Consider the following 24,933-nt stretch of genomic DNA (forward strand, 5'->3'; position numbering starts at 1 on the left):
GAGGCTGCGCTTTTGGCTGGGATGCCTTTCTATCGCGGCCACGAGGTGGCCGGTCAGTCGTATCATATGCTTCTTCCTCCAGTCGGGGTAGTAACCTGCACTTTGGGTAATTCTTGGAGGGGCGCTCGAGTTTATATTCCTCGGCCGCGAGGACATCAGTCCATTTGTCAGCTAGCAGATCTTGATCAGCTTGAAGCTGCTGCTGCTTTTTCTTCAGGCTATTTGCCGTGGCCATAAGCCGGCGCTTGAAGCGCTCTTGTTCGACGGGATCCTCTGGTACGGCGAATTCACCGTCGCCGAGGCTTGCCTCATCTTCGGAGGAGGGCATGTAATTGTCATCCTCCTCCTGTCCATCTGCCGCTCTCTCAGGAGAGCTGGCTCCTTCATCCTCCTGCTCCAAATCTTGCTGGAGGCGATTGTTGTTGTCTTCAGCACTATCCGGAGTGTCATTATCTCCTGTGCCGGTATCACCACTTTTTCTTTGGCGGGACTTAGAGCGGCGCCGCTGACGTCAGCGCTTGGGTTGCTTCTTGGAGGGGTCATCCTCCGCTATCTAGTCGCCATTGCCTTCGTTGGGTGTATCCACCATGTATATGTCATCTGACGAGGTGGCTTTCCAGTGCCCTATAGGCGCTGGTTCATGTTCGTCTCCTACATCGTCGTCCATACCGTCGATGTCTTCGGAGTCGAAGTCGAGCATGTCGGTTAAATCATCGATAGTGGCTACGTAGTGGGTGGTGGGTGGACGTCGAATTTCTTCATCGTCCGCATCCCAATCCTATTGGCCATAGTGCGGCCAGGCCTCTCCTGACAAAGAGAGACCTTAGTAAATTCAGAATGTCGCCGAAGGGCGAGTGCTGAAAGATATCCACGGCGGTGAATTCCATGATCGGCGCCCAATCGGATTCGATTGGCAGGGGCGCGGATGGTTCGGAGTCTGGAAAAGAGTCCGGCACCTTGGAGTCACGGGCTGCGCAGAGGGTTAGGCTGGTGTTCGGCTCGAGCGCCGTTGAGACTGCAGCCCCTGAGGCGGTGTCTAACCACCCGTCCTCGATTGGCGCAGTTGGCTCCGAGCTAAGGGTCGGAGCTGATGAGGGCGCGGCCTCTGGGGTACTGCTCGGCGGCAGAGCTAGGTCATACCCATCGTGACAGTGCGGCGCGTCCGGCTGCGGCTCGAATCCGTCGAAGATCAAGTCTCCGCAGATGTCGGCCGTGTAGTTCAAACTTCCAAATCTGACTTGACGGCCAGGGGCGTAGCTTTCAATCTGCTCCAGATGGCCAAGCGAATTAGCCCGCAGTGCAAAGCCGCCGAATACGAAGATCTATCCGGGGAGAAAAGTCTCACCCTGGATCGCATCGCTATCGATGATAGTAGGAGCCATCAAGCCTAACGACGATGACACAGAGGAACTCTCAATGAAAGCACCAATGTCGGTGTCAAAACCGGCGGATCTCGGGTAGGGGGTCCCGAACTGTGCGTCTAGGCCGAATGCTAACAGGAGGCAGGGGACACGATGTTTTACCCAGGTTCGGGCTCTCTTGATGGAGGTAAAACCCTACGTCCTGCTTGATTAATATTGATGATATGGGTAGTACAAGAGTAGATCTACCACGAGATCAGAGAGGCTAAACCCTAGAAGCTAGCATATGGTATGATTGTATGTTGTGATTGTTGTCCTACGGACTAAAACCCTTCGGTTTATATAGACACTAGAGAGGGTTAGGATTACACAAGGTTGGTCACAAAGGAGGAGATATCCATATCCGTATTGCCTAGCTTGCCTTCCACGCCAAGTAGAGTCCCATCCGGACACGAGACGAAGTCTTCAATCTTGTATCTTCATAGTCCAACAGTCCGACCAAAGGATATAGTCCGACTGTTCGGAGACCCCCTAATCCAGGACTCCCTCAATCACCCTTCCAAGCAAGTTAAAACGGAGTTGTTGGAAAACCAACAACGAAAAAGGATAAGCTTGATATGGACTTATAGAAGACATCTCAAAATTATGAGGTGACAACTTGCCACTCACGGAAAAGATTTGATTGTGAGCTAGAAAAAGATAGAATTCTTCTTCCACCGAGGTGATAAGGATAAGACTTGGATCATAGATAATCACCACAAAGAGCAACATTCCCAATGGAAGGCTTTAGGTGAAATTTATACCAAGATAGCTCCATGGAAGAAAGTGATGGGTTTAAATACCTCATTCTTGTGAATGAAGAATGATATATTACCAGCTCAAAAGATAAGGGAGAACAATTGCACTCCGGATTGCAAGACGAAGAAAACTTGAAGTATAGCTTAGCGGATCATAGTTTCGAGAGATATCTTGAAGAAAAATTGAAGAATGAAAAGAATCCTCGACGAACCACCATGTAGAGCCTCCATGAAGAACTCCGGTAATAAAAGAATGATCAAACGAAAGGAAAGAGAAGTTGAAACACAAGGTGAAGCCTTGCGATGATTTAGATGGAGCTTCGCGACGAGATAAGTGAAAATTTGGAACTCCAGATTAAAGATAAAGCATCTCGAACCGAGAATGTGATTTGATGAACCACTCCGGAAAGCAGGAATTGAATTTACTCGATGAAACAAGAATAAGAATTACATTATGCTTATCCTTCACCAATTTAAATTGATGACAATCAACGGATTTGGCACACTACTTATTCTCGTAGCAAGGATGAAGATAGATATAGCGCAACTTGAGTAGGTCTTCAACGATCCACCGGTAGAATTTGGAAGGCACGAATGCATTGATATGATAACCGCAGGAAGAAGAATCTTGGAAGAACCACCGTAAGAATTAAACATGAAAATAGCACAAGCACAAATCACCGGAAGGAATTGGAAAACGAATGACGATACTTGAGGGGATTTAGATACAAGTGAGCGAAGAGATCGTGAACTGATTAGGTAATACTTGAATGATGCGCCGGTAAGATTTTGAGAATGCGAGCTGAAAGCTGGAATGAATAATTCTGAGATGATGGGCTCTGGGGAATCAAACTGAAAAGACTCCTGAATTGCTCCGGATGGGTGAAAAGCATTCTCACGATCGAAAACAATTATGAGAGGATGGCAACAAGATAGAATCATGAATCTTTGAGAGAACAGATAAGATTTGGAGGAAAACTCTTCTTCGGTCTTCAAAAGCAGAGAATGACAATAAGAAACATCACCATGAATTGTTGAGGCACTCCGGAATGAATAATAGAAAGGTTGACCAATGATGAAAGAATTGACCTATCTTGGAGAAAGACATTTGACTGATGACAATTCATTCTTACGTCAAACTTTGAAATGAATTTTAGAATAGCTCCGGGAAAATTAGAAGAGTCAGGTAAGATCCTGGAAAAAACCCTGTGGGTTAGGGCCCACTCAAAAGAAACACCGTTGAACGATTACTTGAAAGGTAGATTACGCCGGTTGAATTAAATGGCTTGAATGAGATAACAACCTCAAAATAACTTGAACGGATTGAGAATGGAAACGAATCTTCTAAGAAATCTTCAGCACTCCGGAACAATTGAATAGCAAGCGGGGAATGATTATGAGGTGCAGCGGCATGAGAAGGAATATGAAACGAGGAGAAGGGATATGATCAACACCAAAATCTTGATTTGAATCCACCGGAGAAGATAAAAGAAACAAAGAATGATGAACTTGAAGAGCATCTTCACGAGAACCACCGGGTAAGAACATTGATTGAAAAGAATGAAGAGACTTCACAAGAATAAAAATGGATACTTGATTAAGAAATCTGAGTCCTCGAAGAAAAAGGGTGGGTGGGCGGGAAAACAAAGGCAGCTTGGGATGAATGAAATGAACACCATTGAGAAGAACTGATAATTGATCTTGCTGATGTTGAAATGATCGGATCCACTTGAAGAGAAACACACCGGTTGAAAAAGAATTAACATGACAACCTCAATGATCAAGAAGGATTAGTACTCACATAGAAATATGAGAATGCCGCTTAGGAAAGGTATGGAATCAACATTTGACATCGAAGCAACTGGAATACCACAAACACAACAAAACAAAGGACTGGCTTGCAAAATAAGCCGGAAACAAACATATGATAGATCCCATATCGTATCATGTGTCTGTTGGAAAGAATTCCTACGTGATACTTGAATTCCCACTTATAAACTCCCGAAACTTTCTAGTTATGCAATCAGGTGTTGGGGATACAGGGGAAGCATAATATCTCACCCAAAACTAGCAAATCCTACATCCAGTTGTATCCATCCTTCAACACAGAACCAAGAAATCTTCGGAAATCATTTACCTCAACCTTCGAAAAGCATCCGTTATACCAGTTATGGAAATACTCCCGAACTCCTGCCCCAGTACTGGGTGGCGTCGAGGTTATGTCACCAACAACTGCATAAAAGAGATTTTCGATGTTGGCGAACTCAGGTATTCCAGAACTGCAATGATAAAATTGTGACGACAACACCTCGGAGCTCAACTTCCTGGGACACTGCCACAACCCCTAAATGTCAGGAGGCACCAAGAACAATGTTCTCGTCACAAAACCATCGGAACGATTCCAAGATACCCGCGTGATCCTAAATTTTTTTCGTGAAATTTGAGAAGAGAAGAGTCAAAACTCTACATCAGGAGGCCTCACCAAAGCGACGAAGGGACTGAGGAGTAAAAAGAATCCTACTCTCCGATATATATATAATCCTATAAGACTCAAAACATTTTTCTAGACTCAACAACGCCAACGATTCGATCAAGCAGGGGGCTCCTAAGTCGGGGAAGGCTTTGATTACCAACTTGTAACACCCATGATGCGGCTATATCTCCCACGTATCGGAGCACGACTTAGAGGCATAACCGCATAGTAGGCATGTCACAAGAGGGGTAATCTTTACACATCCCATGTACTGAATAAGAAAGGGATAAAGAGTTGGCTTACAATCGCTACTTCACACAATACATAAATATAACATTACATCTTCGAGAATACAATCAAGGTTCGACTACGGAACCAAATAAAGAAAGACAACCCCTAATGCAATAGTTCCCCGATCGTCCCGACTGGGCTCCACTACTGATCAACTGGAAACGAAACAACACAATGAACACGATCTTCATCGAGCTCCCACTTGAGCTGGATTGCATCACCTGCACTGATATCATCGAGACCCGCAACTGTTTGGAAGTATCTGTGAGTCACGAGGACTCAGCAATCTCACACCCGCGAGATCAAGACTATTTAAGCTTATGGGTAGGAAAGGGGTAGTGAGGTGGAGTTGCAGCAAACACTAAGCATATATGGTGGCTAACATACGCAAATCAGAGCGAGAAGAGAAGCAAAGCAACGGTCGTGAACTAGAAGTGATCAAGAAGTGATCCTGAAACTACTTACGTTTAAACATAACTCCAAAACCGTGTTCACTTCCCGGACTCCGCCGAGAAGAGACCATCATGACTACACATGCGGTTGATGCATTTTAATTAAGTTAAGTGTCAAGTTCTCTACAACCGGACATAAACAAATTTTCATCTGCCCATAACCACGGGCACGGCTTTCGAAAGTTCAAAACCCTGCAGGGGTGTCCCAACTTAGCCCATCACAAGCTCTCACGGTCAACGAAGGATATTCCTTCTCCCAGGAAGACCCGACCAGACTCGGAATCTCGGTTACAAGACATCTCGACAATGGTAAAACAAGACCAGCAAAGCCACCCGATGTGCCAACATCCCGATAGGAGCTGCACATATCTCGTTCTCAGGGCAACACCGGATGAGACGTCCTACGAGTAAAACCAAACCTCAAGTTTCCCCGAGGTGGCCCCGCAGTCTACTCAGTTTGGACCAACACTTAGAGAAGCACTAGCCCGGGGGGGTTAAAATAAAGATGACCCTTGAGTCTGCAGAACCCAAGGGAAGGTGATAGGTTGTTAGTGCAAATGTAAAACCAAGGTTGGGCTTTGCTGGAGGAGTTTTGTTCAAAGCGAACTGTCAAGGGGTTCCCATTATAACCCAACCGCGTAAGCAACGCAAAATCAAGGAACATAACACCGGTATGACGGAAACTAGGGCGGCAAGAGTGGAACAAAACACCAGGCATAAGGCCGAGCCTTCCACCCTTTACCAAGTATATAGATGCATTAATTAAAATAAGAGATATTGTGATATCCCAACAAATATCCATATTCCAACATGGAACAAACTTCATCTTCACCTGTAACTAGCAACGCTATAAGAGGGGCGGAGCAAAGCGGTAACATAGTCAAACAACAATTTGCTAGGAAAGGTGGGTTAGAGGCTTGTCATGGCAATATGGGAGGCAAGATATAGCAAGTGGTAGGTATCGCAGCATAGCAATAGAGCGAACAACTAGAAAGCAAAGATAGAAGTGATTTCGAGGGTATGGTCATCTTGCCTGAGATCCCGCAAGGAAGAAGAACGAGTCCATGAAGAAGGCAAGCGGACGTAGTCAAACGGATCCTCACAAACGAGACATTATCGGAACTACCCGAAGAAGCAACACCGGAAAAAATCAAACAACATAGTAAACAACCACCACATCAACATGGCACGATGCACAACCAAGTATGATGCATGCCGGTTTAATGAAGCATGGCATGGCAAAGTGCACAAACAATACTACAAATTAAGTGGAGCTCAATATGCAACGAGTTGCATATTGACGGAACACCACATGACTTATTTAGTTCTCTCTCGATTATGTACCCAACAATATAAATGTTGTTTAGCATGACAAGGGGCGAAGCAAAAGTAAACTACAAAATCTAAGCAATTTAAATGGGGCCGGAAACATCAAACAACAATTCTGGAAACTCCTCATGTGCATATAGCAAATTAATGCAAACAACAATTTAAACACTCTTGATGTTGTTATCATGATGCGGATGACGTTTGCAAGTTTATGCAATTTTTATTAAAAGTTGACATGAGCATATTATGAAGCATTTGTCATCATGGCGGAAAGAAACGGTGCCACGGTGACGAATCCGAAAATGATGCCACGGCAACATATCGGTTATCCGGTAGCCCACGGGGATACCGGTGCAAAAGGAAGTTGGTGTGAGTGTGACATGCAAGATGATGGGGTGCTCCCGGATACCGGGTTCCCACATGTCGACGGCAAGGCAACGAGGAGCTCGCAAAGAACAACTCGGACACGGTGCAACCACGAGCATATCATACATCACTCAACATTCGTTCACGGCCGTCGTCTCGGTGGTTATACCTTTGAAGCGCGCAATCGGTATGGTTCGGGTTCGATGCAAGTAGAGGAAGTAGACGTTGTCGGGGCGTTGAGGGAAGTAGACGTTCGTGTTCGGAAAGCGGTAGAGGTACGGGTCTTCGACAACTGTCATCGTACACACTCCGAGGTTGTCGGTAGAGGTTCTCGCGATCTCGGCAATGGTAGTGGTACATGTCATCGGTAGTCGAACTTAGCGATCCGAAGGGGTACTTGGCGAACAACGGTCGTCAAAGTACTTGTCGGTCCGTGAAGTCGGTCTCAGAGGTCTTGTCGGGTCCACAACGACGGTTGTTGTTCACTCGACGGCCTTCGGCGACGGTAGTCGTACACGGTTCGTAGAGTTACTTGACGTCCACGGGGTCGACCGTAGGCGTTCTAGGCATCGGGCGTCCAGGTACTTGCCGGGCTTGAAGAACCGAAGGGGTACTTGTGGTTTCAACCTTGGCGACAGAAGTGGTACACATTGTGGGGTACTTGTTGAAAGGAATCCATAGAGGCGGTCTTGTGTCCCTATGTTCTATGGTCTTGGCAACGACAGAAGGGGCAGCGGGGCAGCATCACGTAGCATGCTTGGTGAGGGGCTACAAGTGAGAGGCCATGGCAGCGGCAAGGTTTGGCCGGGAAGATCCGAAGCAGGTGATAGCAGCACGACGATGCAGGTAACAGGGAGCTCGGGCAAGAGGCGTCGCGGGTGCCATGGCGCTGACCGACGAGCTGCTGCTGCTCGATGCAGACAGAGGCAACCAGGGGACGGAGTTGGAGGAGGACTGCGCTCCCGTGGTTGAAGATGAACGGCGATGGCGCGACACTCCAGGAGGCAGCAGGGCGCGGGGACGGCAGGGGCATGGTCGCCGGGGCTCATCCACGGCGGTCCTAACCTCTGAAGCACAACAGAGCGACGAGGAGGGGTTGCTGCCATAGCTGTAAGGGCGACGCGAGGAGGGCGCTGCGGCGGGCGCAGGAGGATGGCCGGGGTGCGCGAGGGAGGAGGCGAATGGGCGTGGATAAGGTAGGGGCGCGAGGGGAGAGGGGATCGGGCGCTGAGGGCATCGGGTGTAGGCGCTCGAGCAGAGCAGCAAGGGAATGAGAGGGAGATGGAGATGGGATCAGGGAAGAGAGCGGCGCTGAGGGGAAGAGAGAGGGTGAGGGTTAGGGTTGCGTGGCTTGTGAGGCATCAGGGAGGTTGGGCCGGTCTGGCAGGCCTAGGCCCAAGAGGCCGGTGGGTGTGGGCTCTCTCCCTCCCTTCTCTTATTTTTTCCAAAACAAAGAAATAAGAAGAAAGAAAATGAGAAAAGAAAATGGTAGAGACGGAACTTGGGCATTGGGAAGAAAGAAAATGAGAAAAGAAAATGGTAGAGACGGAACTTGGGCATTGGGATTATTTTCTCGGACTCGCAAAAGGTGCATGGTCCAAGAAAATTGGAGTGGGCAAGATTGCAAGGTTTAAATTCAAAAGCATTTGAATTTAATTCAAATGGTTTGAACAAGGGGTAGGATTTTGAAGTGCCCAAAATTTTTCGGATTTTTGGAGGAACCTCGGTAAATGGGAAGAGAATTTTTGGCAAGGTTTTTAAGTCATGCTTGAACTAGAAAAGACATGGGGAATATGCAAGTGTGTTTATGGGTGATTCCGAAAATGGAATATTTATAATAGCTCCCTAAATATTAGGAGGATATGTTATAAAGAGAAGTCACCCTTCCCTCGGTTTAAATGGACCCAAGATCCATGCAATTTATTTAAGTGAGTTTTAGTTGGCTTTGAGAAAATGATGGCATGAAGACATGATGCAATGCACATGATGCAATGATGAAATGCAATGGACCAAACAAATCACACGACGAAACCCGGAAATCATGGAAGGCACCTGAAGCTCCGGTCTTGGGGCGTTACAGAAGAAGCCATCTAGCTAATAACTATGGACCCGTAGGTCTGAAGTAAAGTACTCACACATCACTGGAGAGGCCATGGAGTTGATGTAGAGGCCCTCCGTGATCAATGCTCCCTCCGATGGAGCTCAGGAAAAGGCGCCGAGATGGGATCTCTCGAGTACAGAAGGTTGCGGCGGTGGAATTAGGTTTTCATGGTGCTCCTGGATGTTTGGGGGGTACGTGGATATATATAGGAGGAAGAAGTACGTCGGTGGAGCAACGGAGGGCCCACGAGGGTGGAGGGTGCGCCCAGGGGGGTAGGCGCGCCCCCTGCCTCGTGCCTTCCTCCCTTGTTTCTTGACGGCCACTCCAAGTCTTCTGGATCACGTTTGTTGAGAAAATCACATTCCCGAAGGTTTCATTCCGTTTGGACTCCGTTTGATATTCCTTTTCTTCGAAACCCTAAAATAGGCAAAAAAACAACAATTTGGGATGGGCCTCCAGTAGGTTAGTCCCAAAAATGATATAAACGTGTAAAATAAAGCCCATTAACACCCAAAATAGATAATATAATAGCATGGAGCAATCAAAAATGATAGATACGTTGGAGACGTATCACTATGTGTTTTGCTTGGAGCGTCTTGTATGATATGAGTCTTTGCTTGTTTTATTTTGTGTTTTAAGTCTTGATTCGTTGATGGACACACCTATTTGAGAGAGCCAAAATTATGTAATGACTTGTTAGAATTGCTCTCTATGCTTCACTTAAATTTTTTATGAGCTATGGACTTGCTCCAGTGCTTCACTTATATCTTTTTTAACACGGTGTGTTTTAGTATCTTTGAAGAAATGCTCTCTTGTTTCACTTAGATTTATTTTAGAGTTAGTAAAATTTTCAAGAAATTCTCTCTTGCTTCACTTAAATTAATTTGAGAGAAAGAAATATTATTCTCATGATCTTCACTTATATTTGCTTGAGCTTGTCAAAAGCAACATATGAAAATTTGTTCCAAAGTGATAGATATCCAAGAAGGATATAATAAAAACTTTCATGAAGATCACTGGACAAAATAAACTTGATTCTTAGTAATAGTTTTGAGATATGATGATGTGATATGTGAGTTATGTTGATGAGTAATTATGCTTTAGTAAGAATATTGGTGTTAAGGTTTGTGATTCCTTATGCAAGCACAGAAGTCAATAATTGTGCAATGAAATTATATCCTACTTGTGGTGCATTATTCAGTCTTAATTATGCGTATTGCTCACTTATGAGATTATTCATTTCTTGGTTGGTCGCTTCTCAATCTTTTGCTAGCCTTCATTTTGCACTAAGTATGATCACTACTTGTGCATCCAAAAACCTTTAAACCAGTTTTGCCACATGAGTCCACTATATCTACCTATATGCGGTATTCTTTTACCGTTCTAAGAAAATATGTAATGGGCCAAGGCTGCGCCTGGGGGTGCTCTGAGGAGAGCACAACCCAGCAGGGCATGCCAGGAGGCCCAGGCGTGCCCTGGTGGGTTGTGCCCACCTCGGGTGCCCCCCGGACCGCCTCTTTGCTCTATAAATAACCCAATATTCCAGAAACCCTAGGGGAGTCGACGAAAATCAATTCTAGCCGCGGCAGAGTCCATAACCACCAGATCCAATCTAGACACCATAATGGATGCGGTTCACCACCTCCATTGGTGCCTCTCTGATGATGCGTGAGTAGTTCTTTGTACACCTTCGGGTCCGTAGTTAGTAGCTAGATGGCTTCCTCTCTCTCGTTTGATTCATAATACAATGGTCTCTTGGAGATCCATATGATGTAACTCATTTTGCGGTGTGTTTGTTGGGATAGGATGAACTTTGAGTTTATGATCAAATCTATCTTTTTTATATCCATGAAAGTTATTTGAGTTTCTTTGGTCTGTTATATGCGTGATTGCTTATAGCCTCGTATTTCTTCTCCAATATTTGGGTTTTGTTTGGCCAACTTGATCTATTTATCTTGCAATGAGAAGAGGTGCTTTGTAGTGGGTTCGATCTTACGGTGCTTGATCCCAGTGACAGAAGGGGAACCGACACATATGTATCGTTGCTACTAAGGATAAAACGATGGGGTCTATCTCTACATAGATAGATCTTGTGTACATCATGTCATCGTTCTAGTTGCATTACTCCATTTCTCTATGAACATAATACACTAGATGCATGTTGGATAGCGGTCAATGTGTGGAGTAATAGTAGTAGATGCAGGCAGGAGTCGGTCTACTAATCTTGCACGTGATGCCTATATAATGATCATTGCCTGGATATCGTCATGAGTATTTGAAGTTCTATCAATTTCCCAACAGTAATTTTTTTACCCACCGTGTGCTATTTTCTCGAGAGAAGCCACTAGCGAAACCTACGGCCCCGGGTCTCTTTCTCATATTATTTGCCTTTGCGATCTATTTTATTTGCCTTTTATTTTCAAATCTACTAAACCAAAAATACAAAAATACCTTGCTGCAATTTATTTTATTTGGCATTTGATCTATCAATATTTACAACTCTCTCACGCCCGTTTTCCAATTACTGGTGCCGTTACCCAAAAGGGATTGGCAACCCCTTTTACACGTCGGGTTGCGAGTATTTGTTATTTGTGTGCAGGGGCTGTTTACGTTGTGTTGCTTGGTTCTCCTACTGCTTCGATAACCTTGGTTTCATATCTGAGGGAAATACCTACCACCGCTGTGCTGCATCATCCCTTCCTCTTTGGGGAAATACCGACATAGCTTCAAGCGACATCAGTGGCTGACACGGCTAGAGTGGCGCGTGCTAGGTGTCCCCCGCCGGCCAAAGGCCAGCGGCGGTGTTAGGCGCGGTGGGCGGTGATACGTATCTAATGTATCTACCTTTTCTCATGCTTTTCCTCTTGTTTTGGACTCTAATTTGCATGATTTGAGTGAAACTAACCCCGGACTGACGTTGTTTTCAGCAGAACTGCCACGGTGTTGTTTTTGTGTAGAAATAAAAGTTCTCGGAATGGAACAAAACTTTTTGAGGATTTTTTATATCAATAATAAGAATTACAGGAGCCAAGACCCACCAGAGAGGGGCCCCTGGGTGGGCACAACCCACCAGGGCGCTGTTGGGGAACGCAGTATTTCAAAAAATTTACCTACGATCACGCAATATCTATCTAGGAGATGCATAGCAATGAGAGGGGAGAGTGTGTCTACGTACCCTAGTAGACCGGAAACGGAAGCGTTTAGTAATGTGGTTGATGTATTCGAACGTCTTCGCGATCCAACCGATCCAAGTACCGAATGCATGACACCTTCGTGATCTGCACACGTTTAGCTCGGCGACATCCCTTGTACTATTGATCCAGTTGAGGCCGAGCGAGAGTTTCTTTAGCACAACGGCATGTTGACGGTGATGATGAAGTTACCGGCGCAGGGCTTCGCCTAAGCACTACGACGATATGACCGAGGTGTGTATTTGTGGAGGGGGGCACCGCACAAGGCTAAAACAATTGTCAAGTTGTGTGTCTATGGGGTGCCCCCCTCCCCTGTATATAAAGGAGGGGAGGAGGGGGCCGGCCGGCCTCATGGTGCGCCCCCAAGGGGGGATTCCTACTCCTACTAGGAGTAGGTTTTCCCCCTTTCCTAGTCCTAATAGGAGAGGGAAGGAAGGGAAAGAGGAGAAGAAGGAAAGGGGGGCTGCCCCACTTCCCAATTTAGATTGGGCTTGGGGGGCGCGCCCCCACCTCTTGGCTGCCTCCTCTCTCTTCCACTAAAGCCCATGTAGGCCCATTAAGCCTCCGGGGGGTTCCGGTAACCCCCCGGTACTCCGCTATATGCCCGGACTCATCCGAAACCATTCCGGTGTCCAAACATAACATTCCAGTATATCAATCTTCATGTCTCGACCATTTCGAGACTCCCCGTCATGTCCATGATCACATCCGGGACTCCGAACTACCTTCGGTACATCAAAACACATAAACTCATAATACCGATCGTCATCAAACGTTAAGCGTGGGGACCCTACGGGTTTGAGAACTAAGTAGACATGACCGAGACTCATCTCCGGTCAATAACCAATAGCGGAACTTGGATGCTCATATTGGTTCCTACATGTTCTACGAAGATCTTTATCGGTCAAACCGCATAACAACATACATTGTTCCCTTTGTCATCGGTATGTTACTTGCCCGAGATTCGATCGTCGGTATCATCATACTGCTACCTCTTGATCTTGCGTTGGTTTTCCCTTGAAGAGGAAAGGGAGATGCAGCACAGTAGCGTAAGTATTTCCCTTAGTTTTTGAGAACCAAGGTATCAATCCAGTAGGAGACTACACACAAGTCCCTCGTACCTGCACAAACAAACAAGAACCTCGCAACCAACACAATAAAGGGGTTGTCAATCCCTTCACGGTCACTTACGAAAGTGAGATCTGATAAAGATAATAAGATAAATATTTTTGGTATTTTTGTTGTATAGATTGGAAAATAAAGATTGCAAAATAGAAATAGAGAATTGATAGGAAAATAATATGATGGAGAATAGACCCGGGGGCCATAGGTTTCACTAGTGGCTTTTCTCAAGATAGCAAATTCTACGGTGGGTCAACAAATTACTGTCGAGCAATTGATAGAAAAGCGCAAAGTTATGAGAATATCTAGGCATGATCATGTATATAGGCATCACGTCCGCGACAAGTACACCGAAATGATTCTGCATCTACTACTATTACTCCACACATCGACCGCTATCCAGCATGCATCTAGAGTACTAAGTTCATAAGAACAGAGTAATGCATTAGGCGATATGACATGATGTAGAGGGATAAACTCAAGAAATATGATATAAACCCCATCTTTTTATCCTCGATGGCAACAATACAATACATGCCTTGCTGCCCCTGCTGTCACTGGGAAAGGACACCGTAAGATTGAACCCAAAGCTAAGCACTTCTCCCATTGCAAGAAAGATCAATCGAGTAGGTCAAACCAAATTGATAATTCGAAGAGACTTGCAAAGATATTTAAATCATGCATAAAAGATTTCAGAGAAGAATCAAATATTGTTCATAGATAATCTTGATCATAAACCCACAAATCATCGGATCTCGACAAACACACCACAAAAAGAATTACATCGAATAGATCTCCAAGAGAGTCGAGGAGAACTTTGTATTGAGATCCAAAGAGAGAGAAGAAGCCATCTAGCTAATAACTATGGACCCGAAGGTCTATGGTAAACTACTCACACATCACCGGAGAGGCTATGGTGTTGATGTAGAAGCCCTCCATGATCGATTCCCCCTCCGGCGGATTGCCGGAAAAGGCCCCAAGATGGGATCTCATAGGTACAGAAGGTTGTGACAGTGGAAATAGGGTTTCCTGGTGCTCCTGGATGTTTTCGAGGTATATGGGTATATATAGGACGAAGAATTACGTCGGTGGAGCTGCAAGGGGCCCACGAGGATGGGGGGCGCGCCTCCCTGCCTCATGGCCTCCTTGCTTCTTTCTCGACATCAACTCCAAGTCTCCTGGGTCACGTTTGTTCCAAAAATAACTCTCCCGAAGGTTTCATTCCGTTTCGATTCCGTTTGATATTCCTTTTCTACGAAACACTGAAATTGGCAAAAAAAACAGCAATTTGCACTGTGCCTTTGGTTAGTAGGTTAGTCCCAACAATAATATAAAAAGGTATATTAAAGCCCATTAAACATCCAAAATAGATAATATAATAGCATGGAACAATCAAAAATTATAGATACGTTGGAGATGTATCAAGCATCCCCAAGCTTAATTCCTGCTCGTCCTCGAGTAGGTAAATGATAAAAACAGAATTTTTGATGTGGAATGCTACCTAGCATAATTCTCAATGTAATTTTTTTTATTGTGGCATGAATGTTCAGATCCGAAAGATTCAAGAAAAAAGTTTAATATTGACATAAAAATAATAATACTTCAAGCACACTAGCAAATCAATCATGTCTTCTCAAAATAACATGGCCAAAGAGAGTTATCCCTACAAAATCATATAGTCTGGCTATGCTCCGTCTTCACCACACAAAATATTTAAATCATGCACAATCCCGATGACAAGCCAAGCAATTGTTTCATACTTTTGATGTTCTCAAACTTTTTCAATCTTCACGCAATACATGAGCGTGAACCATGGACATAGCACTATAGGTGGAATAGAATGGTGGTTGTGGAGAAGACAAAAAAGGAGAAGATAGTCTCACATCAACTAGGGTATCAACGGGCTATGGAGATGCCCATCAATAGATATCAATGTGAGTGAGTAGGGATTGCCATGCAATGGATGCACTAGAGCTATAAGTGTATGAAAGCTCAACAAAATAAACTAAGTGGGTGTTCATCCAACTTGCTTGCTCACGAAGACCTAGGGCATTTTGAGGAAGCCCATCATTGGAATATACAAGCCAAGTTCTATAATGTAAAATTCCCACTAGTATATTAAAGTGACAACATAGGAGACTCTCTATCACGAAGATCATGGTGCTACTTTGAAGCACAAGTGTGGTAAAAGGATAGTAACATTGTCCCTTCTCTCTTTTTCTCTCATTTTTTCTTTTTTTGGCCTTCTCTTTTTATGGCCCTTCTCTTTTTCTTTTTTTTGTCCGGAGTCTCATCCCGACTTGTGGGGGAATCATAGTCTCCATCATCCTTTCCTCACATGGGACAATGCTCTAATAATGATGATCATCACACTTTTATTTACTTACAACTCGGAAATTACAACTCGATACTTAGAACAAAATATGACTCTATGTGAATGCCTCCGGCTGTGTACCGGGATGTGCAATGACTCATGGGTGACATGTATGAAAGAATTATAAAGGTGGCTTTGCCACAAATACGATGTCAACTACATGATCATGCAAAGCAATATGACAATGATGAAGCGTGTCATGAAAAACGGAACGGTGGTGAGTTGCATGGCAATATATCCTGGAATGGCTATGGAAATGCCATAATAGGTAGGTATGGTGGCTGTTTTGAGGAAGGTATATGGTGGGTTTATGGTACCGCGGAAGTTGCGCGGTACTGGAGAGGCCAGCAATGGTGGAAGGGTGAGAGTGCGTATAATCCATGGACTCAACATTAGTCATAAAGAACTCACATACTTATTGCAAAAATCTATTAGTTATTGAAACAAAGTACTATGTGCATTCTCCTAGGGGGATAGATTGGTAGGAAAATACCATCGCTCGTCCCCGACCGCCACTCATAAGGAAGACAATCAATAAATAAATCATGCTCCGACTTCTTCACATAACGGTTCACCATACGTGCATACCACGGGAATCAGAAACTTTAGAACAAGTATTTCTCAAATTCACAACTACTCAACTAGCATGACTCTAATATCACCATCTTCATATCTCAAAACAATCATCAAGTATCAAACTTCTCATAGTATTCAATGCACTTTTTATGATAGTTTTTATTATACCCAACTTGGATGCCTATTATATTAGGACTAATTTCATAGCCAAAGCAAATTACCATGTTGTTCTAAAGGACTCTCAAAATGATATAAGTGAAGAATGAGAGATCAATAATTTCTATAAAATAAAACCATCACCCTGCTCTTTAAAGATATAAGTGAAGTACTAGAGCAAAATTATCTAGCTCAAAAGATATAAGTGAAGCACACAGAGTATTCTAATAAATTCCGATTCATGTGTGTCTCTCCAAAAGGTGTGTACAGCAAGGATGATTGTGTTAAACTAAAAATCAAAGACTCAAATCATACAAGACACTCCAAGCAAAACACATATCATGTGGTGAATAAAAATATAGCCTCAAGTAAAGTTACCGATAGACGAAGACGAAAGAGGGGATGCCTTCCGGGGCATCCCCAAGCTTAGGCTTTTGGTTGTCCTTGAATTTTACCTTGGGGTGCCTTGGGAATACCCAAGCTTAGGCTCTTGCCACTCCTTATTCCAAAATCCATCAAATCTTTACCCAAAACTTGAAAACTTCACAACACAAAACTCAACAGAAAATCTCATGAGCTCCGTTAGTATAAGAAAAGAAACCACCACTTCAAGATACTGTAATGAACTCATTGTTTATTTATATTGGTTTTAAACCTACTGTATTCCAACTTCTCTATGGTTCATACCCCCCGATACTAGCCATAGATTCATTAAAATAAGCAAACAACACACAAAAAAACAGAATCTGTCAAAAAACAGGAAAGTCTATAGTAATCTGTAGGTTTGGAATACTTCTGTAACCCCAAAAATTCTTAAATAAGTTTTTGGACGTTAGGAATTTGTCTATTAATAATCTTCAAAAAGAATCAACCTAATCGCACTTTCCAGTAAAAAAATGGCATCAAATCTCGTGAGCGCTAAAGTTTCTGTTTTTTACAGCAAGATCGCAAAAACACCCCCAAGTCTTCCCAAAGGTTCTACTTGGCACAAACACTAATTAAAAGCATAAAACCACATCTAAACAGAAGATAGATGAATTATTTATTACTAAACAAGTCCAAAAAGCTAGAAACAAAAATAAAATTGCGTTGCCTCCCAACAAGCGCTATCGTTTAACGCCCCTAGCTAGGCATAAAAACAAGAATAGATCTAGGTATTGTCATCTTTGGTTTTAATTTTTTTAGTGGAGTCATGCTCAAATCCGAGAGGTTCTTTAAGTTTCCCTTCATATTCGGAAAATTTTAGATCTAAATAGTCCAACCGCTTATTGCAAAAGGTAATCAACGTATTCATGCGGTGAAGGTTTCTGCTAACACTCATAAGAGGTTCAAGAGACTTTTGTAAAATTTTCATTACTTTGCAAATCTTCTCAAAAACTTGTGTCTCTTCCTAGTTATGATGTGGCCCCTTTTGTTGAGGTAGTGTTCCCACTATTCCCTCTATGATTTCATGAGCAATACTGGGATCAATTTCAATAAAATTTCCTTTGGCAACGCAATCCAAGAGTTGTCTATGGGACATATTAGGTCCAACATAAAAATTACGAAGTAAAATTCTAAAACTCACCTCTAAGGTGCAATTGCGATAAGATTACATCATCCTATACCAAGCATCTTTTAAGTTTTCTCCTTGTCTTTGTTTGAAGTGGAGAACTCCAAACTCGGGAGACAAAGGAGCAGAAAAAGGACTAGCCATAACAGCAAAACTAACGATCTAACACACGAACACACAAGAAGCAAGAAAAAGGGTGAACGGAAAAGAAGGCGAATAAAATGGCAAGGGTGAAGTGGGGGAGAGGAAAACGAGATGCAAATGGCAAATAATGTAATGCGAGGGATAAGAGTTTGTAATGGGTACTTGGTATGTCTTGATTTGTGCGTAGATCTCCCCGGCAACGGCACCAGTAATCCTTCTTGCTACCTCTTGAGCTTGCGTTGGTTTTCCCTTGAAGAGGAAAGGGTGATGCAACACAGTAGCGTAAGTATTTTCCTCAGTTTTGAGAACCAAGGTATCAATCCAGTAGGAGACTACACGCAAGTCCCTCGTACCTGCACAAACAAACAAGAACCTCGCAACCAACGCGATAAAGGGGTCGTCAATCCCTTCACGGTCACTTACGAAAGTGAGATCTGATAAAGATAATAAGATAAATATTTTTGGAATTTTTGTTGTATTGATTGGAAAATAAAGATTGCAAAATAGAAATAGCAAATTGATAGGAAAATAATATGATGGAGAATAGACCCGGGGGCCATAGGTTTCACTAGTGGCTTCTCTCAAGATAGCAAATTCTACGGTGGGTCAACAAATTACTGTCAAGCAATTGATAGAAAAGCGCATAGTTATGAGAATATCTAGGCATGATCATGTATATAGGCATCACGTTCGCAACAAGTAGACCGAAATGATTCTGCATCTACTAGTATTAGTCCACACATCGACCGCTATCTAGCATGCATCTAGAGTATTAAGTTCATAAGAGCAGAGTAACGCATTAGGCAAGATGACATGATGTAGAGGGATAAACTCAAGCAATATGATATAAACCCCATCTTTTTATCCTCGATGGCAACAATACAATACGTGCCTTGCTGCCCCTGCTGTCACTGGGAAAGGACACCACAAGATTGAACCCAAAGCTAAGCACTTCTCCCATTGCAAGAAAGATCAATCTAGTAGGCCAAACCAAACTGATAATTCGAAGATACTTGCAAAGATATTTAAATCATGCATAAAAGATTTCAGAGAAGAATCAAATATTGTTCATAGATAATCTTGATCATAAACCCACAATTCATCGGATCTCGACAAACACATCGCGAAAATAATTACAAGGAATAGATCTCCAGGAGAATCGAGGAGAATTTTGTATTGAGATCCAAAGAGAGAGAAGAAGCCATCTAGCTAATAACTATGGACCCTAAGGTCTGTGGTAAACTACTCACACATCATCGGAGAGGCTATGGTGTTGATGTAGAAGCTCTCCATGATCGATACCCCCTCCGGCGGAGCGCCGGAAAAGGCCCCAAGATGGGATCTCATAGGTACAGAAGGTTGCGGCGGTGGAAATAGGGTTTCATGGTGCTCCTGGATGTTTTCAGTGTATGTGGGTATATATAGGAGGAAGAAGTACGTCGGTGGAGCTGTGAGGGGCCCACGAGGGTGGGGGGCGTGCCTACCCCCTGGGCGCGCCTCCCTGCCTCGTGGCCTCCTTGCTTCTTTCTTGACGTCAACTCCAAGTCTCCTAGATCACGTTTGTTATAAAAATAACTCTGCAGAAGGTTCATTCCGTTTGGATTCAGTTTGATATTCCTTTTCTGCGAAACACCGACATAGGCAAAAAAACAGCAATTTGCACTGGGCCTTTGGTTAGTTGGTTAGTCCCAAAAATAATATCAAAAGGTATATTAAAGCCCATTAAACATCCACAACATATAATATAATAGCATGGAACAATCAAAATGATAGAGACATTGGAGAGATATCACATACCTAGTTCAATCTCGTTACCGGCAAGTCTCTTTACTCGTTCCGTAATGCATTATCCCGTAACAAACTCATTAGTCACATTGTTTGCAAGGCTTTTAGTGATGTGCATTACCGAGAGGGCCCAGAGATACGTCACCGACAATCAGAGTGACAAATCCTAATCTTGATCTATGGCAACTCAACAAACACCACCGGAGACACCTGTAGAGCATATTTATAATCACCCAGTTACGTTGTGACGTTTGATAGCACACTAAGTGTTCCTCCAGTATTCGGGAGTTGCATAATCTCATAGTCATAGGAATATGTATAAGTCACGAAGAAAGCAATAGCAATAAACTAAACGATCATAGTGCTAAGCTAACGGATGGGTCTTGTCCATCACATCATTCTCTAATGATGTGAACCCGTTAATCAAATGACAACACATGTCTATGGTCAGGAAAGTTAACCATCTTTGATTAACGAGCTAGTCAAGTAGAGGCATACTAGGGACACTTTGTTTGTCTATGTATTCACACATGTACTAACTTTCCGGTTAATACAATTCAAGCATTAATAATAAACATTTATCATGATATAAGGAAATATAAATAACAACTTTATTATTGCCTCTAGGGCATATTTCCTTCAGGCGCGCCCCCTCTTCTGGCGCGCCCAAGTGGGTTGTACCCACCTGGTGGCCCCGATGACAACCCCCCTGATGCTATAAATTCACATATTTTCAGAAAAAAATCAGGGAGAAAGAATTATCACGATCCACGAGACGGAGCCGCCGCCAAGCCCTATTCTTCCTCGGGAGGGCAGATCCGGAGTCTGTTTGGGGCTCCGGAGAGGGGGATCTTCGTTCTTCGTCATCACCAACCCTTCTCCATCGCCAATTTCATGATGCTTCCCACCGGGAGTGAGTAATTCCTTCGTAGGCTCGTTGGTCGGTGAGGAGTTGCATGAGATTCATCATGTAATCGAGTTAGTTTTGTTAGGGCCTGATCCCTAGTATCCACTATTTTCTTAGATTGATGTTGCTGTGACTTTGCCATGCTTAATGGTTGTCACTTTGGACCCGGGTGCCATGATTTCAGATCTAAACCGTTTATGAATTCATCATTATATCCATGTTCTAGATCCGATCTTGCAAATTATAGTCACCTACTACGTGTTATGATCCGGCATCCCCATAGTGACAACAACCGGGCCCACTCCCGGTGATGACCGTAGTTTGAGGAGTTCATATATTCACTATGTGTTAATGCTTTGTTCCGGTTCTCTATTAAAAGGAGGCCTTAATATCCCTAAGTTTCCAATATGGACCCCCTACCACGGGAGGGTAGGACAAAAGATGTCATGCAGGTTCTTTTAATAAAGCATGTATGACTATTTACGGAATACATGCCTACATTATATCGATGAACTGGAGCTAGTGTCGTATCGCCCTAGGTTATAACTATCTCATGATGAACATCATCCAACAAGTCACCGATCCAATGCCTACAAACTTTTCCATATTGTTTCTGCTAAGTTACTACTTCTATCATCACTGTTACACTTGCTACAAACTACTGCTATCACTGTTACTGTTATCGTTGCTGCTGTCACTATTATCAAAACTATCAAACTACTTTGCTACTGATCACTTTGCTGCAGATTATTAATCTCCAGGTGTGGTTGAATTGACAACTCAGCTGCTAATACCTTCAAATATTCTTTGGCTCCCCTTGTGTCGAATCTATAAATTTGGGTTGAATACTCTACCCTCGAAAACTGTTGCGATCCCCTATACTTGTGGGTTATCAAGACCTTTTTCTGGTGTCGTTGCCCAGGAGCTTAGCTATACTTATTGAGTTACTTGGGATTATTATCATATTATCACTATGAAGAATCTGAAGGATGCTAAGACTAAGATATTTCCTTCAAAGACGAGGGGAGGTAAGGAACTTCCATCTAATTCTGCTTTAGATTCACCTTCTGTTATAAGTAAACTTGCAACACCACCACATGCTATTAATTGTGATATGTCACAAGTTATTGATGATGCTACTTTGTGACGCCCCGAGACCGTTGCGCTAGGTGTCTTCCAGTTATTCGCTGTTGTTGCCGTGTCATTTTCTTGTGTGTTGCATTTCATCATGTCATCATGTGCATTGCATCATCATGTTTTCAAAACTTGCATCCGTCCCGGTCTCCTCGTCTTTCCGTTGTCTGTTCTGAGCCCAGACACACTTGCACGCGCCCGCAGCACGTTCGAAATATTATTTTATAAGTGGCTGCAAAATGTTCTCGGAATGGGTTGAAAGTTGGCATGCGGTTTTGTTATGTTGTAGGTAGGCCGCCTGCCAAGTTTCATCGCATTCGGAGTCCATTTGACACCCCAACGGATAACTATAGTGGCAGTATAGCCGGTCTTTTCGTCGGACGTTTTCGGTCTCCGAAAATCTCCCCAGGCATGCATCTCTCCTCTCTTCTCTTAGACCAACCCGCTCTCCACAGTCCACCTAGGCCCAGCCTACCCCCTTGCTCAGTGCACCGACCCCCCTCGCGTGTCCGAAAGCTGTCCCTAACCCGACCCGGACTGTCGCCACCGTTGTATCCGGATCATCCCCAAACATCTATAAAACGTCTTCGTTTTCTTAATTGGACTCCCTAACCTATTTATCTGAGACCGTCTAATTTTTATCGAAGGGTCCAAAACTAATCATTTTGTACCTATATATAGACGAACCGCTGCCCAAATCAGATCAAACCCTAAATTCTAGTCACTTGTCCCTGCCGCCGCCGCCACACTCTAATCCCCACCTCGGGATCCCCTCCCGATCCAAAAATCCATCCATTTTTCCTCTTGTTGCTCACCCGAGCCCTCTGCCTCAAAAGGTCGGAGTCCAACCGCACCGCCGCCCAACGAATTCCTCCTTCCTCTGGCCGTATGCTAGCCGCCGCTGTCAATGGACCAGGCCGGACCTCGCGCCCTGTAGCTTGCGCCCCCATGCTCCTCGTCGCCGGAGTCGAGCACCAGGACCAGGCCGTCCCCGCACCGCACCCTGCCTCTCCTTCTCTTTTCCTTCTTCCCCTGCTTCTTCTCTCTTCCTCACCCCGTGGTCTCTCTCTCTTTCTTCGGGGAGAACTAGAGCATGCCCGCCATGGCCGTCTCATCCCTGAGCAAGCTCGTCGGCCTCCTCAACCACCCCGCGCCACCGCCGGCAGCTCGTCGCCGGAGACCCATCAGCAGACCACCAGCGTCGTGCCCCGCCATGCTTCGTGCCTTGCCCACTGTCGCCGAGAGCGTGCTGCGCCCCTCACTAAACCTCGCTGCCACCTTGCCTGCTCTGCGTCCAGCCTGTAGCACTGAGGAGAGGCCTCTGCGTGGACCCCGCCAACCCGTCCTGCTGCTGCCGCCAAGCTGCATCCGCGCCATCCCTGTCGCCAAGATCGCCGGAGGCCGCGTCCTCGCCGGCCCCGCTGCTTTCCCCTACAGATCCAGCTTGCTCCCTCTGCTTCGAGATGAGGCCAGCAAAGTCCCACTCGATCCCCCCTGCGTTGACCGCGCTGGTCAGGTGCGTGGGCTGCCAGCCGCGCCAGATCCGGCGCCAAGGCCCCTCAGGCCCAGCCCAACTTCTGCTGCGGCCTTCTCACCGACTGGGTTTGGCCCATGGTGAGAACACTCCCAGTGCCCCTCTTTTTTTCTTTACCTGTTGGGCTTGTCCCTGATTCGGCCCGCTTCTTTTTTTCTTTTTGCGAATTTGTTTATTAACCGGGGAATTACAATTTTACAGAAAAACCCTCTAACTTCATGCATATAATTACTCACAAACCGTGCATCGGTTTAAAATGTTTTATATATGTAACTTGCTTAGAATTTTGTCTAGTTTCATAATTTGCAACTTTCATCCATGTTTAAAATGTTTAAAATGCTGTTTGTGTAATTTTGCCCATATGACATGCTAAAATGCTTTAATTCATAACTTAATAACCGTAGCTCCAAACTTAATAAACTTTATATGAAAATGGGGTAGAAAAATGCCTAGTTTAACATGGTGTGCTTACTTTGCATGTTTAACAAATCTAAAATTTGGTTTAGGGCAGAACAGGACCAAACCTAATATATGCATATGGGGATTTACCGAAATTGTTGTTTGTTGTTCCGGCCTCATTTAACCTTGCCTAGATAGGTAGTTTTACTTTGCTTCACCTCTTGCCATGTTAATCAACATTTAAAATTGTTGAGTACATAACCGAGAGAGAACTAAATAAGTCATGTGGTGTTTCGTCATAATGCAACTCGTTGCATATTGAGCTCCACTTAATTTATAGTATTGTTTGTTGCACTTTGCCATGCCATGCCTCTTTAAACCGGACATGCATCATACTTGATTGTGCATCATGCCATGATTATGTGATGGTTGTTTACTATGTTGTTTGCTTCTTTCAGGTGTTGCTTCTTCGGGTTAGTTCCGATAACGTCGCGTTTGTGAGGATCCGTTCGACTACGTCTGTCGGTGTCAAAACCGGCGGATCTCGGGTAGGGGGTCCCGAACTGTGCGTCTAAGGCGGATGGTAACAGGAGGCAGGGAACATGATGTTTTACCCAGGTTTGGGCCCTCTCGATGGAGGTAAAACCCTACGTCCTGCTTGATTAATATTGATGATATGGGTAGTACAAGAGTAGATCTACCACGAGATCAGAGAGGCTAAACCCTAGAAGCTAGCCTAGGGTATGATTGTATGTTGTAGTTGTTGTCCTACGGGCTAAAACCCTCCGGTTTATATAGACACCGGAGAGGGTTAGGGTTACACAAGGTCGATTACAAAGAAGGAGATATCCATATCCGTATTGCCTAACTTGCCTTCCACACCAAGTAG

Source organism: Triticum urartu, chromosome 6A (genome assembly GCF_056163025.1).
Source record: "Triticum urartu cultivar PI428250 chromosome 6A, HENAU_Tu73, whole genome shotgun sequence".
NCBI lineage: Eukaryota > Viridiplantae > Streptophyta > Magnoliopsida > Poales > Poaceae > Triticum > Triticum urartu.